Here is a 13,638-nt window from a genome sequence, read left to right as displayed (position 1 = left end):
AGAGAAGAAAAACCAAAAAAGTACAACTCTCCAGTAGATGGTCTGTTCATGGTATGATACATTTATTGCCAAGTCACTAAATGCAACCATCCTATTCATGCAAGGACTTCTACATGTGCAAACTTCTATTATCTGGTAAGTTGTAACGTTGAGGCATCAGGACAATGTGAATAATTTCAATTACACTTTGAGGTTATATATAGTAACAATACAAGCACGCTACTAACAAAGTATTGCCATTATATCCCAGTGTTCCCCAAGTAGGATCTAGCACTTCTGATGGTCAAGGCTGTAGACAACTTTTTTGTGTGGTACTAAGAGGGAAAGAAGGAATGGACCATGGGTGGGTTCCAGGAATAATAAAGTTTGGATMAAATATTTTTAAAATGACATTAGTAGGAAATCCTGATCAAAAGCTTCAAATTTGACCTCCTCTGATAAAACCCTTGACAACAYTTGCCATTGGGAAATTATTCAAAACAGAATTCTAAGCAACACAGAATTAAATATGAAGCTCCTACATTCCCTCTGCACTTACATCAATGCTGCTTTCTACTGGGCATTTTCTGCCCATGCTCAAGTCATCTAGAAGCCACAGAGTCATAACTATGAATCCAGGCTAAAGCTTTATCAAATGTACTCCAGAAGCTGCATTARTGAGGCTCAGTACCATACTAACTATGGCTGCAAAAATTCCCACTAGAAACTGGTGAGATCCAGCTAGCTCTATTTAAAAAGCACCATATAGATTGCCTTAAGAAGTCTGTGTAGCAAGAAGTACGCTGCTAATGTCAGAGATTATGACCATGCACAAAACAAGCTACAAATAAAAGCCATGGTAATTTTGAGTCTCATGCTTGTTTTGGTAGAACACCAGTATGCTACTWATTTCAAGCTCCACTGAAAATGCAGGAAAGCCCTTCTGACAAGCAGGACAAGGCAGAGTTTCGACCCTGCAAAGAGGTTATGAACATGCACATTTCAGAGAACTCTACAAGGAAATAATGGGTTTGCACATGGAAATCTCTTCATAAAAAATGATGTCCAAATAGAGGAAAAGTTTGAGAATTAAAAATAATAGGAAGTAAAATAACTTAATCTACTGATAATGATCCTACACTCATAAGATACTTTCATTCCAGTAGATCCAAATAAAAACAATTTGCGGTCTACAAAAGGGAGGCAGGCAGGCAGTATCTGTTTATTGATCTGCAGATGAAGTAGAGCTGGAGCTTTCCATGAATGACACCACCTTTCATGCCATGCAAAACTGTCACTGGYAGTATCAGGAAGACAACTGAATAAAAGATTTGCTGCCCCTGCAAAAGAACGAGGGTTACTGGCAGAACAGCTCTGTGAGGATTAGTTACAGAATTCATGCCTGTCTGCCAGGTCAATACTGTAAATTTAAAACCAGCCTGGGATTTTTTCATACATTCTGTATAAAATATATAGAGAGAGGGGATCGGGTACTGGAAAGATAACAATACTCTTTTTATTAAGGGACTGGCTGTTTATTTCTGTGACTAGGGTAACTAAGGCAGGTTATTTATCTACTCTCTAATCAAACTACTCCAGCTATTAAAAGTATTTTTTACACAATTTTTAGAATTCAAATGAGTATATGAATTGAGTGAAATGATTCTTGTCTCCCTACAGGAATATGGGAAATAAGAGCCAGAAGTTTACCATGTACTTAAAAAAAAATTAACTTCCCTTTCTGTGAAATAGCTTCCTCCACGTGAAAGTAAAAGACAAGCTTAATAAATAAATAGATAAATAAAATCAGCAATTCATTTGAAATACTAGCTACCTTACAGTCAGTGATCATACGGCATGATTTCAGGTGAAGAGATATCAAACCTAATGTCAGAAACAAATCCCAACGTAGATAATTATATAGCAGCTATGCTACACACTCAGCTCAACAGTACTCAACCCCTACCGGCTGCCAGTGAGCATCAAAGCACTGACACTGGTTCACCTGAGTTAAAGGACTAGTTCTTTTAGCTGGAACCAGCAGCGGTTTCCCCTTTGCTAGTCAGATCAAACAACTGAGAAATCACAAAACAGGCTTCACCAGCATGTTACACCTCTAGTAGTCACAACTGGAAACAATATCCGTGTTTCCTGCCCTGCCCTGCAGAGCAGTCATGCTGTTAAACAGCCTCTATGTTTTACYAGAAGCTTGTTGCACTTCAGCTGCTAATCAATGATTGCACTGTGTATTTTACGTACTATGGGAGTCAAGAAAAAAATCACAGAAATAAACTCAATATCTTAGTCAAATTTGCTCACTGAAAAGCTGYGTTTCCCTCCCTCATTCTGCTTGCCACAAAACGATTACCTTCCTGCAATGCTACTAACCTAACTTAACCAGCAGCAGTCTAGCAAATGCTATGCTACCTGCATGGCTACAAATACTGGAAAAGCAGCGTTATCACCTAACAAAAGTAAGATTTTGAACATTTCTGTATTTTATATGCTGATTAGACTCTAGTTACAACTAATTTTTATAGTTGTGATTAAAGCTTGGATTTTTATAAACCAAAATTCTCATATCATGGGCCATAATCACTCAGTAAATTATGATAAGCACCTTAAACAATTATGCATGCATGCATGCAAACATCCATATTATTTTTAAAAGTATTGGTGAAATTTACCAGCATAATATAATTTGAAACCCTTTTAACATCTACAGTGACTGAAATGCTTAATTGAGATAGGAATAGCTCTTAATTGAGATAGGAAGTCATATGTGTAAATGAATTTAACATCTACATGTACATTTATGTACAATATAGACATTACGTGTTTATCATATTCATAAACACTCCAGTGAGACCATCCTAAATGATAATACTTTTTCCTGAATAATCTGACAATAAGGTATTTACAAGAAACCAAGATTACGATATAAACCTTTAAAAGTTTTGCACAATTGCAGACTTACTGACTTCAAATCAAATGCTGCAGAAAGAAAAAACAGGTGACTGTTTACCTGAAAAATATTTTCAAGATTACAATTTGTCTTATGTTTCTCGGGCCASGAGAATTTGCCTTCATTTGCTCATTTCCTAGGTTGTATGCATAAATATTTCCTAGCTCCTTTCTAAGATGGATTACAGCTTACCTTAAGAGCTGTCCACCAACGATAGTATGCTAATTGGTTACATCCATGTACTTGCACAGAGAATTGATGCGAGTTCCCTGAAAACGAAGTTACAATTTTAGTAACAGAAAAAGGGGGCACTGAAGCTATAAGTATTTATATAGTTTATATAGTATAGTATATAGTATCGTCCAATAGCATCACAATGTCTGTAGATAGATCTTTCTCTTAAAGTTATGAGCTCTGGAATAATTATTCTACAACAGAACTARCTACTGCAGCCTAAATAGGACACTAATTTTAACTGAATAAAACCTATGTAAAGAACACATTTACACTGCCCCAAGTGGCTCAGAAGCACTGTATCCTAGGCACTCAGCTCCAGCAAGTAGCCACTGAATCTACCGCTGCTACTGAAGCATTYGTCAAACACTCACATTAGAGAAGAGACCAGACGCTCAATGGTAACATAATGCCTAAACATACAAATTGACACATYCTGGAATTTACTAAGAGACCCAGAGCAGAGCTGATACCTATTTTCCACTTAAAGTCAAAGAGTATTAGACTCCGAACTTATTTCAGTGGTTCAAAAAATCCTGCTGCATAGCTATCTGTATCTTTAGATCTCTAAACATCTTTGCAAATCCAGCTCATCCCTTTATATCCCGTCTTTCTAGCAATGGTGTTAACTTTGTAAGGTACTTCTCGTCCACCTCAGCTTACAGCTGCCTGACAGAAAGCTATTAAGGTCCAATATCCACTATCTACCCTCATGGTAATAGGTTTCTGCTAACGTTTCCATTTCTACTTCACCATGACCCAGAAGCRTATGTACACCTGGTAGCCTTACAGGATAAGCAGCCTGCCATCGGCTGGGTCACAAGGATCCTGTGGACAGAAATCTGTGCTCTAGCAGGCTTTGAATGCCACCCCCCAAAAACCAACCAAACAAAAACTGACTACTGACAAATCCTGGGTTTGCAGGCGGTAGTAATGTTGCCTGATATTAGTAAAGGCAGTATCACAAGCACATTTTCAAGAGCAGAGATTAAACATATATATTCCACCCAGCTATCACATTCCCCACTAGCCACTTCAAACCCTGGTATTGGGCACTGAAGACCAGGAGACCACACTCAACCAYGAGCTAAGCAAGAATACAGAGCTCTCGAAAACATACACTGTTTCAGAAAACCTGTCTTCTTTDTTTCATTTTTACATTTGATGCCCAATTTATATAAAAATGCTATGTCCATGTTTCCACATAGCAAAAGGGAAAAAAAAAAAGAAAAAAGATCATCTTCAGCAGAATCAACACCTGAATATTTCAGGCCTTACAGCAGCCTTATTTAACAATGTTACAGGCCTCACGATAGCCTTACTGAGCAACTGCAGTCAGGACTTGATTTAAAAACCTTASCAGAGCCACAAGCTCAGTAGCTATAGCAACATGCTTAACTTCTGAGAGGAAAAATTTTCTTCTATTGGTTCAAACAAGATAACCTGCCCTAAAATAGATGCAAAATAGCTGTCATTGCAGATGTGTAGTTTCAGAGAGAACACAACCATAAAAATCAGATTCTTTCAAATGYACAATGCTCCCTTTTACAGAAGTCAAAAAGCTAGCCTACAGGCAGGGGGTGAGAGTTGGGTTTAATTCCTTTACTCTCAGYGTTTTAAAAGCTAAATCGTTTATCTCAAGGCTTAATTGTGCCTTTTAACAAATTAGACTTCACTGGAAATCATTATCTGTTTTCCCCCTTTCTGTTACAATTCAAAGACAGCATCTGTTAAAGAGCACATATGAACCATTTCCCCCTCATTACTCAAAGAGTAAAAAGTCATCCCAAGTTCACATTACTTCAGAAGGTAATTTCTGTTCATCTGAACAATTTGGTATGTGTTCATTCCTTTGCGCACAGCTTTGCAGCCCAATTTCCAGAAGTGTGCTGACTTAATTTGTTTTGTACCCATTCACTGTGACCATGCTAAAGAAACGGCATGTTTTTTAAGTCAGTGTTCCATGGCAGCACTGCTAAAAATACCCTCTGTGTTGTATTTGTTATACTGAGTGATCACACATGCCTCATATACAAATTACACCAAGAAAAACAAAACCTGACAGTTCCCAGAACCTTCACAGGCCACGAACCTGATCCATACCCTGGAGTCCAGGAAAAGCTGTCTTACCGGGGCACCCCCCGTCCGGAGCAGCACGGGGGGCAGCTCCCCCCTGCCCACCACCAACGGGCTGGTTTAGMGCAGCGGCTGAAGCTCCGCGCGGAGGCTCCCAGCAGCGGACCCCTCCGCAGTCGTTACACGGCCGCGAGCCGGCCCGCCCGAGCGCGCCGCTGGGCCTCCTTACTGCCCGAAGTCTGCTTCAGGCTGGCCCGCAGCTCCTCCCGCAGCGTAGAGCCCCCGCGTCAGACCCCACCAAGCGCGATGGACTGGGCGCACCCCGAGAAGCCGCCTCGGGAGCACAGCTGCTCCGGCGTCCCCCCAAGGACCCCGCTCCCGCTCGCTCGCCCGCCCTCGACAGCCATACGCTGTGCAGGGTTCCAGGCTTGAAAGACTTTCTCCAGCAGTTTTCTGGGCGCAACAGCCTCGGGTTTTATTTGTTTGTTTGGATTTTTTTTTTCTACTTCCTCCTGCTACAATTAGACTGCGAAAAGGAGATGGCATAGCCATTAATTTTGCACTGCAAGGGCCCCAGTCAAGCCAATTAACAAGAAGTATTAGTACTGCAAGCCAGTGTTTAATTTGTGGCCTTATTCACAAACCAAAAAGATTTACAAACAAAGCAACTAGCAACAGAAAATCCAGTGTTAATATAACTCAGAATTTTGGCTTAACAAAAGAAAACTCACAAAAAAGAAAAAGATTTGAGGAGAACTAAAACAAAAAGAATCATTTTATTTTTCTAATTTCAAACTTAACCATTTTTTTTATTATGTATAAACTGTGGTTTCTAGTGAAAAGTTTCTCCACTTCTTCTGCTTCTGTTTTGTTCATAGACTAGTAGAATATGGATTTAGCTAACAGCACTTTTATCTGAATTACAAGAATGATAAAATTTAACCATCTTAGTAAAAGGYTTTAGATCCTAAGCTTAAAAGTTAAGAAGAAAAACAGTAAGGAGTGCGGGCTACACTGAAGGCTCTACCTGCTCTGGTAAGCAGGATTCATTTTTTCTTTTGTTAAGGCCTTATRWGATAGATTCATTTTCTGAGACACAMAGTGAAAGTTGATCTGAAAAAGATTTTTTTTTTTGAATCTGATTGTAGGGAAAAATATCAAAGAACAGATATCACTTCAAGCTTAGAATAAAAACTCTCTAATTGGAAATAAATGGGCATTATTCTTTTTTCCTGAATTGCTTTTCTTTTAGCTTTAAAGMAATATCAAAGTAACAGATCTACAAAAGGCAAGCAGTATTTTATATCAGCATTATGTTTTATATTGGCATTATAGAAGTCCAGAACTAACATATCATGTATGCTCTTTCCAGCTTGATGCACAGAAATTTAAATTTGAATTTTCCATATCTTTAATAGAAGTGAGATAGTTCACTCTAKAAATGTAACTTGTCAAGAGTTCACAAGATTAACAGTATTTAGTAAAAAAAAAAAAAAAAAAATCACAAGATTAACAGTATTTAGTAAAATAGTAAAAAAAAAAATCTTACTCTGAAGCACTTCACCACCCATATAAAAACTTAAACTTGCTCAATCCTTTATGTTCACAGTATAATCCTATAATATGGAGTTGCAGAATAAGGTCTGATCCCACTGGAAACAAAGAAGAGGAGTCATGTGAAGACTCCCAGTGAGAAGCACTGCAATAGACCATTCCACTGCACTGGTGGGAGACTGCTTGCCTCCAGTCTGGATGCCAGTGGGTAGCTTTCYTTTCAGTAAACCAGCATATATTACTATACTGCAATACATGGCCTCAGGGTGTTGAGGGATAATCCCTGCTGGACAGAAAAGGGAGATATGCTTCAGTCACTGCTGCGATTAACACACATGTATACTTTATAACATGTCCAAGAGTTCCCCTATCTCATTTCAGGTATGATGAAATGTTTTCATTTGGTTCATCCAATTTAAAGAATTTCTTACTTGGACTTTATCACTCTTAGAGTCATTTGGACAGCTCATGAGAGCATTTCATAATGTTAGAAGCACCAGGAAAGGGACACAGAGTTATATAACTCAGCAAGGAAAAAAACATTTCCAACTACTTACAGTTTCCCCACCCAAAGTATTTTAATCAAACTATTCCACTTAGGTCAGTTGGCTGTTTAAACAAACATTTAACAGCGCAGATTTGCAGCACTGTTTCAGTAAGAAATTGGTAGTTAATGTTAACCACAGACTAGGCAGGGAGCTTTCTGAAGTCACATTAATTTCGAATTACAAGGTTAGTTTATCCGGACAGAAGGTTCCAGTAAAGTTCTCACTGTTGCTACCACAGTTAGGAAACCTGCAGAAGCCATTTAAATCCCTGGTCTTAACATACAAGCAAACCCTCCCACTGCAGAGTTCCACTGGGAACAAGTTTGTTTGGATTTAATATTGAGTAACTCTGTCAGCAAAGGTTCAGAACACCTACTGTTTATACCAGACTTCCGGGGACGCATTTATTGTTATAATCTGCCTGCTAGCATCAGTCACAAACATGGTCTCATTTCCAACAGAAATCCAGTACTACCAAAGTAGGCCATTTCTGGCTTGGTTCTGCTACCTCTTTAAGAGAGGAATATATCGAGAGTCACACGGAGCTGCTTGGCCCACGATATGCACGACAGAAATAGGAGCATATGCACAGTGGGTATAATGTTCCCAGAAGCATCAATATATTTGCATTTCCTGAACATATACTGCTCATATCAAGGCACATGCAGTGTGCTCTGACAAAGGCAAATGGTATCAGGCAAGAACAAGAAGCACATATATTAGAGCAGGAGGCATAGTTAGGATTTCCTAGTGTCAGGAGGTCTGAAATACAGGCGCAAAATCCTCAAATTCTCAGACATACCCTATGTCTCAGAAAACGTTTAAATTTGACATGTTTAAAATTAATCTCCTGAGGAATGCACTGGAGATACCATACCTCCTGAGAGGAGCAGCTTTTACTGCTAGATAAGATTAAAGGAACAGARTCAGAGTTTAAGATAATATTCCATTTCGGGGCAGAATTACAGACTTCTAAATGCAGAGCAGACTGAGGAAGGCTGACTCTTCCAGTGATTGCTTTTACCATTTTACCGGCAAATAAATCAGTTTTACAGTTCAGGGAGCCCATCTGTGTCTTCAGAAGACCACCACATCTTTTCCATGAAATCGCCTTTCATTCCTGACTGTTAAGGCATCGCATAGACTTTAAAGAGAAGACTACCATTAATAGTTTTGCCTTTATAGGCAAGCCACAGAGAGCAGTAGTCAAAAGTAACAGTTACTACCTTCATTTTAAAGTTGGAGAAGGAAAATAAAGTCAGAAAGGAAGTGGCTAATAATGAGCTATTGCATCTTAAAATGAAGATGTACAGAAATTCTTTAAGGAAGACTTGCAATGATTTTAATTAGATAATTGTTGGAAGTGAATAATGCTGGTAACTGCAATATTTTATGCATTTTCAAACAACATAAGAAAGATTGTCCTATTTTCATAAGTTCACTGAGGCTGATGCATAAGCAAGGAAATAAAAGTCATTTTTGAATCTCCCTTCTTTTTAGGAAAAGCATTACAATTCAGTGACCTTTTTGCAAAATGGTGGGGGAAAGAGAGCGAGGAGGGGGGGAGTTCCTATTAAAAACATCAGTCATTTCAAAGTCTTTACAAGTTTACTCTCCACTTTAGCTTTTTCCCCAGAAAAACAGGGGGATGAGAATGGGAATTGGATACACAAGAACTTCTTTGGTTCTAGCATTAATGAAGTGAAACATCATAGTTGCCCTGCAAGGGTGGGTAAACTGACAGAAASAGCAGGAACGAGTTGACCTAGGTATTTCATCAGCAATTAATTACAGTAAAATTAGTAGTTGTAACCTCTGATGAGATTAGTTAGCAGATCAAACGATTAAAACAAAAATGAAACCCTAACCCAACTTTTATTACTGTAAAAAGAGGGTATCTCCCAAAAACTTCTCTTAAATTTTGCCAGTTCAAATGTTCTCTTCGCATCACTTGGCGCTGCAGTTTCCCTGGTCCTGAAGCAGTCTGGACGGGGCAGGAGGGTGCCAGGGCCCCGTGGACCAGACTAGGGCGCTGCCGCCCTGACCAGCCTCGCCGGGCCTCCACGCACACCCCCCGACCCAGCAGCTCCCTTCAAAGCCAGCCCTGAGCCGCACCTCGGCCCCGCACCYGCCTCGACGCTCGCGGGAGGGTCGCCGGGACGCGCTGCCGTTGCCGCCGCCGTGCCCGTCCGCGCGGGCCCTGCGTCGGGGCCGCCCGGCCTCCTCCTTCCCCTGCGGAGCAGCCTCGATCCCCACCACCTCCCCCAACATAGACGTTGCGGTGTTGCTGTCATTGCCCCTGCTCACTTGCAAACGGAAGGCTAAATACTACGAGGATCTCTTAATTCAAATATAGAAAAGGGATTTTTAAGACAAAGCTATGCATCTGTAACACTAAATGGTTTCAATGCCTTGAACTGTAGCGATGCTTCAGCCGAATTAAGGATGCAGAGCTATAAAGCACAGCCTAGTCTCTTTAAGGACCTTTAAGTCAAAAATTCCTGTGGACTTCAGCAGGTCACAATTTGGCTTTTCTGCTCTCTGTAAGCAGCTTTATAGCAACAGGGGCTAAGTTATTTCCTGGAGGCTCAGGGGCATTGACTGAAAAAACATTAATCTTGATCCAATATGTTTTTCCATCCCTCACTTAACACCTCTCAATCAATGCCAGCAATACTGTAATTGATCTAATTTTGTGTCAGTCACTCTAACTATTATTCAAAGATTTTTCTCAGATACACTTCTCAAGTAGAAATCTTGGCAAGGAAGACTTTGTTGTATGTCAAAAAACAAAGAATGACAAGAACTAATGCTCATGATCAATGTTAATATCCCTACTCATGCATAAGAAAAATATATACATATATTTTTGACTGCCTCAAATACCATTTTTTATTTTCTGATGTAGTTGGTGTACATGACTTATTTCTCCCTGTTGGAAAGGGAACAGAATCAGCTATCAGAATTCAAACAGATTATCATGTAGTCTATTAATGTCCAGTTTCATAAACTGCTAGGGTGTATTCTCAGCACTGCAGCTGTTTATATATGGGGGGAAAAAAGCAGGGGGTGGGGAGATTAATCATATTCTTTTTCTAAGAGCAGACTGAATTTGTCAGTTGGAGAAAATGGCTCTTTAACTATAAACAAGCAAAACTAAAGAAGTTTGAAGGAAAACAACCAAGTCAGGGCTAATAATTCAGAAGGAAATGGCTCATCCTCTGTATTATTCAGTATGTGTTTAAGTAAAAGACAAATTCACAACTGTTGTACTGACCTCTATAATTTACTCTCCAATGCGAGATCCAATATAAGATGTCAAATGATACCTGATCTCTAACAATAGTTAAGCAAATAAGACACACTAAATAGAGACAATTACATTAKCAGAACTGAAAACTTAATTTTTAGAATTAGTTATTACATGGGGACAGTCATGGAACATGAAGAAAGTTCTATAGACTCTTATACTAAATATGAATATATTTTTTTCCAAGTAAACTCTTCTGTTTCTAGTATTTTGGAGGCAGAGAAAAAGAAGAAAAAGGCACGCAACAAATTGATACCTTACTCTAGGTGTCAAGACACTGTCATGGTCTGAGTGGGGTCAAGTTCCAAAACATCAATTAAACTGCACTGGATCAGGTCTTGGTTGAACCTAAAAAGTCAACGTCACTGCTGTTAAAGTGCATTTATGCTGTCTCTTTTCCTGTTTTTTATTCCTCCATGAACCAGAAGCATCCTGTCAACAGATCACAGATTTCGCTGGTTATCCACATCAGTACATATGGAATGGTCAACAGACAGTTGCATTGCATCAGAAATTTTTAAGATACTGGCCTAGTTGCTTCACAGGTGAGTAAATAAGTCATGTGAATTGATCCCTTGAGTAATACTTAACAAGCCTGACTGTAGTTACTGTATCATGCTATACTTTAAATTGTCAGATCCAAAGCGCAAACGGCACATAGTTCTCTAACAACTTTAATACTGGCAATAGRTGTGTGGCTGGAACAGCTCTGCTACAGTAGCTGCTAGCAGAAGGATAAAGCCATGTCTTTCCTGTCAACTCACCTCTGCCAAGTAGCCTTAATAAAAGCCTCTCAAAACAGAGCCTCTGAAAGTATAATGTCTCCACAAACATTTTCTTTGTCAGCAAAGTCTTTTTGTCTTTTTCATTTCTTCTTCCTTATTCACATAGAGATTTAACAATCTAGCAATCCAATCTGCAATCCAGGCTTGTGATCAGTGGCACAAAGTCTAGCAGGAGACCAGTAATTAGTGGTGTACCCCAGGGGGCAATACTGGGTCCAATCCTCTTCAATTTATTCATAAATGACCTGGAAGATGAGATGGAGTACACCCTCAGCATGTTTACTGATGATACAAAACTGAGAGGAGTGGCTAATGCACCAGAAAGCTGTGCTGCCATCCAGAGGGACCTCAATGGGCTGGAGAAGTGGGCAGAGGGGACCCTCATGAAGTTGATTCTGCTTGAGCAGATRGGTTGGACTAGATGATCTCCAGAGGGTCTTTCCAACCTCAACCATTCCGTGATTCTGCAAAATAGCTGTTGACACAACCAAGGACACAGTGACCTGTGGCATGGGCACAACAGCCAGGAACTGCAGCACTAAATAATACCTATTAGTCATTCTCAATGTTTCTCTTAAGTGTCTTACCAGTTGTCTTTACTAAAGCATGAGAATCTTCAGTTATGAAGAATGACAATGGATTCCTACCTAAAAACCACTTAGGATAAACTCTGTATCTCACGGCTTAGTCCTTCTCTGAGCCACTGTTTTAAAAAAACAATATACTAGATGAGCTGCCAAGTGATACACCATAGCTATATTAATCAGTCCAAGTTTCCCTAATTCCATCTAAATGCTGTCTGAGATTCTGACATACTTTTAGCCGAGAGGAAAGAAAAGACTAACCTGGAAATCCTGAAAGACTGAAAAACATTCCAAAGACACTAGCCCTAAACTAAATAAAAATTAACAGGAGTTAAAAAAGAAACATGGACCTTTAAAATAAAATCAACAGGTCTTAGGAAGTCTATTGTTCAAAGGAAGTTTAAATTTTCTAGTAAACATATTGTTTTTGTAGGTCTAATAATTTTGACTAGATTGTTTTCTTTATAGTTACTGATTTTATGATAAAAATCTCAATTATATGAGCCAAAACATAGCTTCTTTTACAGATCCAGCATATGTATCCATAGCATTTGACCACACAGATATTAATGAGAGCAGTCCAGGCTCTCATTATGAACAGGCTGTTCATATTTAGGTACATCTGACATGTCATATTTTTACAAATTAGGAAAAAGATTAAAGTCATTCCTTCTAAATTCAGAGTGCAGAGAACTTAATGAAAAGCTTAATTTTTAAAATATTTTCATACACAGTATCTAGTCTGATTAAAATATTTACAACTAAATATGGAAGCTTTATTCTGCAAGATGTAATCCTGTTACCAGTTAAATATTGTCCCTCTTGTTAGAGATTTGACTGGTAAGCAGGCCCTGTAATTTTTAAATCTTTACAGACATATTCCAGAGCCACTGAAAAACAAATTTTCCTATGCTTCATGTTAAAACCAGTTTCACATAATACTAGTCACTGTAAGCCAGATTCCTTTTGATCATGCTACACTGCAGATCTTACTACTGACCTTGACAATATTACAATAATATGTCAGTCCTCTGACTTTCTCCCTGCTGAGAGTCCAACTGTATAAACTATTTTGTTCAAAACATATCGCTGAGAGAAAAAAGGCACACTGTTCCCCCTGCACAAGCTAATAGGCAAATGTTCCAGAGCAGTTACTCGAGTGTCTAGACAGTATTTCTCCCAGGGACACACTTTATATAATAAAGTTTTCAACAAATTAACAGTGGGTATGGCTTCTAGTTTCACTAGTCCTTGCACAGTTTTTTATCCTCACAGTAGACAAGGATTTAATTTGATACAGTCTTCTCTCCCTGTTAAGTACAACCCTCCCTTTTAGCCATGTAGTTGCATCTTAATCATACATTGGTTTACTTTGTAAAATGTATTTGCTTCTTTTTAAGCAGACTGCAATTTCTTCCACTAAAATAAATAGCATAGTATCAAATTTTGGACCACAAGGCCACTGCAAATTCTCCAACTCTTTCGTGGAATACTATATATTAATGCTTAAAACTCTTCATTAAAAATGCTATTGAAAGTGTTTTAAAATGGTTTAAGAGATTATCTACTTTGGTTTCACAGACAATGAGTGGTTTGAAAAACT

The 13,638-nt window shown here is 38.9% G+C and overlaps 1 protein-coding gene across 4 annotated transcripts in view; it reads right to left on the bottom strand.

The window, feature by feature from the left end:
- The window catches only part of ARVCF (ARVCF delta catenin family member), a 293,288-nt gene that overhangs the window by 220,632 nt on the left and 59,018 nt on the right, over window positions 1-13,638 (bottom strand). For all 4 annotated transcript variants that reach the window (XM_085302692.1, XM_085302693.1, XM_085302694.1 and 1 more), the window contains one exon: window positions 3,137-3,213. The gene's annotated coding sequence lies outside the window, so the exon portion shown is untranslated. The remainder of the gene's footprint in view (window positions 1-3,136; window positions 3,214-13,638) is intronic.

Source organism: Rhea americana, unplaced genomic scaffold, assembly GCF_003343005.1.
Source record: "Rhea americana isolate MKP2758 unplaced genomic scaffold, rheAme1 scaffold_191, whole genome shotgun sequence".
Classification (NCBI taxonomy): Eukaryota; Metazoa; Chordata; class Aves; order Rheiformes; family Rheidae; genus Rhea; species Rhea americana.
Note: the sequence above shows the minus strand (reverse complement) of the source record. Positions and strands in the feature narration are given on the sequence as shown.